Raw genomic sequence first — 6,000 nt, 5'->3', positions numbered from 1 at the left:
TAAAAGATAATAATATAATCCAATACTTTTTTTTTTCCAGACTACAGGGACCTTTTCTAGAATGAAATGAATAGTATTCCTGAAGTAAAAATTGTATCTTTTTTGAAATTCGCTTGTCAAAATATGTCTTACTGGAAATTTTCACACAGACAAAATGTCTCTCTTCTTGCAAAGATCGAAACATTTCTTTCTTGAAAATCTAAATTTATTCTCGTACTAATGCAACATTTTTTTTTTTAATCTGAATTTGTTTTTATATGATTCTAACTCATGTATGGATAACTTTTTACAATTCATATGACATGAACCAATAAATATGATTAGGATTATGCGGGGTCCTTGGGGAAAACTTGTGTCCCAGGACATCAAAACGTTTGGGAATCCCTGTCTTCAAAGCTTTTGGCCACATTGGAATCAGTACCAAAAAATAAAAAATGCAATCATTGGAATTTTTCTTCCATCTCCAAACTACCGTGAATGTCCCCCATAACAGTTCAGGCTAGCTAAGGTAGACCCGTGCTGTTCGTAGAGGAACGGCGGACAGAACCCTGCCGAAGGAAGTTCAAGTTACTTTTAAGACATGTAACACACACACACACACACACACACACACACACACGCACACACACACACACACACACACACACACACACACACACACAAAAGTAAAATGCGATTGACGCACCCTCCTAAAAATATTTATAATTGCCCATACATATTAATTGTTTAAACTGTAAATCTTAAAGCATTACCCTTAAAAAAAAAAAAAAAAAAAAAAGATGTGACGAAGACTCTCCGGTAACAACCCAGACTAAACTTAGCTCCTGCACAACATACAAAGATCTTCTCAGTCGAGATGTATCACCTCGGTGGATTCGTTTGAAAATAATGACGACTTTGAAATGATCTGAAAGTGATTTGCGATTATAGTTTAGGATAATATTTACGGTTAAAGCAATTAATATCCGCCGGTTATCAACCTTTTTGATTTTTTTATTTTTATTTTTTCACTACGTGGGTCTTGATTGTCATCCTGGGCGAACATCGGGGATGAGCGTGCATTAGGACCACTGATGACGACCACTCTTTGTGAACCATCCCTCCCGCACTGTAAAAGCTAAACATATCCAATGGGGTTGAAAACAAAAATCAATACCAGGCCGATTGTTATGACCGTTTCTTTCGATATTTTGACTTAGATTGTGCTTCTTTGTGGATATGTGAAGCTTTACTACTGCTCGTTCATCAGGCATCTTGCATCACTTCTTGCATCTCATTGGTAGTTTTGGAAAAGAAAAAAAAAAAAAAAGGAAAAGTCTGGTATTGAGATTTTCAAAGCCTTAATACTTCTGGGACATCAACTCCTAAGCACAATTTTGCAGTCCAAGCAATTGCTGGGACTCGGGCAACATCGCTGGGAGGAAGAATCATCTATGTATAGTTTGTTTGTTTTGACAGGAAGTAACGAGGATGAGTAAGAGCTCTTTGCCGACCACCACTGTGTCTCAGTACCTCCTCCTCAGAAAGGGGCGTTTTGGGTTTGGGTTTTTTTTCCTCGCATCTTTTTAACAAGATGCCATCAGCCATGACACCTTGTTCACAGCTTTGCCGTTTCTCTTCGGCCTTTCTTAAAAAGGTCAACGACATCGAGTGCAGCTACACCTTTGGAAAGTTAGCAGGACCAGGAAGGCTCAAATTAAGACTGCCCTTCAATCGGGGCTAATTTTTACAGTCCTTGGTAAAGGTCAGCGTGTTTGGTGCGGACCAAACGCAATTAGGTGGTCCTCGTAATAGTATGGATGATACTGACTGAAAGTCAATTTTTTCTGCTTTGACAAACCGTTGCAAATCAACATGTCTTGGCTTGTTTTCACATTGGGCTGGGCGATAGGGCCTGACAATAAAAATCTCCAATTTGTTTTCCCACAAAATTTTGATTTCTGACGTTAAATGATGTTTCCCTTTTTTTCCTTAAAGGGGAAGTCAACCCTTTTTTTTTTTTTTTTTTAACAATAATAACTCCTATGCAGCTCTACTAGTCTAAAGACAGCATTCAGATTCATTCTGTATATAAGTTAAGCAGTAAAATCCACTGGTTTTTTGTCCATCTCAGGGGTCTGCCATTTTGCTGCTACTTGCCGTCGACTGAAAATGACATCACAGTTGTTCAGGGCTCAGGTGTCGACCAATCATGGCTCAGTTTCAGAGAACAGGTGAACCTTGATTGGTCGTTACCCGAGTGACTGTGATGTCATTTCCACTTGACACGAAGTGACAAAATGGCCGCCCCCAGAGGTGGACAAAAACAGGAGGATTTTGCTGCTTAACTCCTATTTCTCTGGAACGTATTTTTTGTAAAGAAAGAAATTTGGGTTGACTTCCCCTTTGCAAAATCAGGATTTTAAAAAGTAGTCACAAGAGGGGGAAAAAATTGTAACTTGGCTATGCTCTTGTGAACTAGCCCCTCTCTGTTTGCGGCCAAGTTATTTGTTGCAAACCGTGCACTCAATCGAGGAACTTGAATTAAATCGATAAAATCTATGACTCGCCCAGCCACATCAAACTAAGATGACGTGTTCTGCTTCACCTAAATTGTGACCGACGGAGCGCAAAGACGTGATCAAGGTGTCGCAAGAGTCATTTTAACGCAGACCTCGTCAAAAGGGCAACATTTTTACCAGGAGATTTGAAAAAGGAAAAAAAAAAAAAGGCTTGTGTTTAGATTTGTGATGTTCTGTATTTTATTGCTGCCAGTGCTGATTTCTACCATTGCTGCCTCTTTATGTGAACATTTGTCTCGATGCTTTGGGTCTTTTAAACGCCATAGTTGGAATGTGATATGTATCTGTTAGTTTTTCTTACCGAGTTTCAAAGCTGTGATACAAACAAACTCGCTCGTCCCAGGACAGAAGCTTCACGTACGTTCGGCAGTAACCGGCTGACGAAGGGAAGCTCTAGTTTCACGTTTATCTTGGAAGAACATAAAGTCTGTGACTGAAGAGTCGTGTAGCGGATTAGAAAGTTCTCCAGAGTGCCAACAAATTATCCTGCAGTCGTGTCGGGCCATCCGCTGCGGCCCGGCTGTCATTAATAGCTAATTAGGAGCCAGCTCGCTGCGCTCTACATTTATTTGAGTTGACGAGCAGTGTGGATTGAGACAACGACGTTTCCTTTCTCGCACGCTGCTTGCGGATCGGATTAATTGCGGTTTGACAACACCAAAAGCATTTAAAAACAGTCAGAATAGGAAAAATATATATTTTTAAATTCTGCATTGAGCTGACATCATCTTTCCTGACTCTTGGTGCATGTAAATGACAACCGTGTTCATACAATCAGCTCACTACTGAAGAAATGTTGCGTTGAATTTCCTCTTTTTTTTTTTCTGACAATTGCATCAAAAAATAAAATCATCCGGTTTCAGATACATTTTTAAGTCGATGTATAGTCTCGTTTAAAAAATGCATGACAGCCAGATGATTTCATTTCATGCATCCACTTGATGAGATAAAATTGAGTAAATTCAGCAAAAACCTTTTTCAGTGTACAGACTTCAGGATGGGGGGGGGGGTGTGACTCATCAGACATGACTCGAGTCAAACCGAAAAACCCTATCAAGTGAATTCAGAGATCTGTTTACATTAAACACGTCAGGAGACAATTGCTACAAACGTGCAAAGACCAAGTAGTACTGAATTATCGGAACCTAGCGTTAAGCTCTTTCCAGCATTTTAGCGTTGAAGGTATTTTTTTTTTCGTCGGAGCTAAAATGGAGCCCCCGGTATGAGTTCCCCCTCACTCATGAGATGAGCGCTTGAACGCCTTTGAAAGTGGCTACGCTGCACAATTGCTAGTTACTTACCGATAGTTATTATTTGTTACATTTCTACCACTACAGTGTGCCGCTAGCTAGCTAGCTAGCTATGCCTACACGCCAAAAACGCATCTTCTCTGCACACCACAATTTATCGAACAGCTCTGTGTCATGATTTCAATTCCCAAACAGGGGAACAGCTAAAACACGTAGGCAGAGATGCGTGGGCCGAAGAAAGATGCTCGACAAAGGTTTACAAATCAAAGAGACTAATTAACATTTAACTTCACCCGTAATTCGAGAACCCACAGAAGACAGTTGAGCCCATTAACCTCGCAGTTTGGCTAATAGCTAGCTAGTCCAACATGAAATAGACTTCATCTTGGTTAGACAATACAAAGACTGGCTTGGGAGTTCGTTTTTTTAAAAAAATGATGCGATTATGAATGTTTTCTTAATAGATAACTCACAAGTACAGGTACTGACTGACCCAAGACATGGCTTGACTCATCGGAATTCGACTAGATTCTTGCCACAGTAACTTTAGAACTGCTTAAAACGCCAAGGTTAAGATTGCAGAGTTACTGAAGGCTTGCACGGACTGGATGGAACTTACTCCCACATCTGGAAGGTTTTCACTTCGACCGCTATGTTATCACCTGTGTCACGTTTCGAGCTGTCGACTAACTACACGTACAAAAACGAAGCATTTTGACACAAGCTCATTGATACGAAGCCTCGGGGCTCCTTCGCGGCATATCGCAACCGAACAACCAGGACGTCGTTGCGTCAGGACCCGCCTGTGGTTTAAATGCAAACTTTCAGTCAACAAACTGAACGGATCCACCACACTATCCATCTGTTGCTTTGGTTACTGCTGGCAGTCTGCGTCTGAATCCGATTCCAAGCATGTGAAGCGTGTCTTTAAATGGCCGCCTGAGTGGAACTCGTCGGCCGCTGACCCGCCATCTTTTGTCACGTGGCCTTCAGGGACGTGTTTATTGTGAACGAGGTGGCTCGCTGTCGTGTTGCACTGAGGTCTCAAGTGATGTACATGAAATGTGCCCGTCGTCATTGTGTCTTGTTTTTTTTTTTTTTGGGGTTAAATTCTTTCTACGGTTCTTATAATTATTCATGATATAATAAAAATGCTGTTATTTTTAAAAAGGTCATATCTGGTGCAATAGATATTCATGTAACAAATCCTTATTGACATGTGTTAACCAATAAAATGTGACGACAAAACAAACCGATACTGTCTTTATTTGACAACTGGGTGTCCATAGAACGTTGTGAATTCAATTCCCAATAAAAATGAGTCAACTTAAAGTGACTTTTGTTTTTTCCCATTCATTCAAATTTCATGTTTTCCATGACAACACACTGCCACTGTTGTGTTGACACACACACACACGCGCGCGCGCGCACACACACACACACACACACACACACACACACATACACACACACACACACACACACACACACACGATAATGCCGAGACCATCCATTCATTTATCCTCAGAAGGGTCGCGGGCGGTGCTGGAGCCTATTCCAGCCATCTTCGGGCAGTAGGCGGGGGACACCCTGAACCGGTTGCCAGCCAATCGCAGGGCACACAGAGACGAACAACCATCCACGCTCACACTCACACCGAGGGACAATTTAGAGTGTTCAATCAGCCTGCCATGCATGTTTTTGGAATGTGGGAGGAAACCGGAGTACCCAGAGAAAACCCACGCAGGCCCGGGGAGAACATGCAAACTACACACAGGGAGGCTGAAGCTGGAGGTCACCGCGCTAACCACGACACCCCCGGGCTGCCCAATGCCTAGACCAGTATATCCCAAATTTTATTGATCAAAGGCACATTTTGTAAATTAACCCTTCCAGGGACAGCGGTCACAGTGACATGTTATCGGGTTACAGGTTATCATTATTGGTGCATGAAAGGGTTAAAAAGTTATTTACTTTCTGCCATCGAGTAGAAAAGCGTTAAATCGTGTCTACCTGACACTATAGGTCACAGGCCAAGATAGTTGAACAGACATTTGTAGTACAGTACATTACATTTTCAGACCAATTAAGTGAAATATATAATAAAATCATACTTTGCATTTATAATACTATATATTATAATGATATAATATAATTTAAAAATGGCAATTGACATTTGCCCCACATAC

This window comes from Hippocampus comes, unplaced genomic scaffold (assembly GCF_001891065.2).
Source record: "Hippocampus comes isolate QL1 unplaced genomic scaffold, H_comes_QL1_v1.1 scaffold249, whole genome shotgun sequence".
NCBI lineage: Eukaryota > Metazoa > Chordata > Actinopteri > Syngnathiformes > Syngnathidae > Hippocampus > Hippocampus comes.
Note: the sequence above shows the minus strand (reverse complement) of the source record.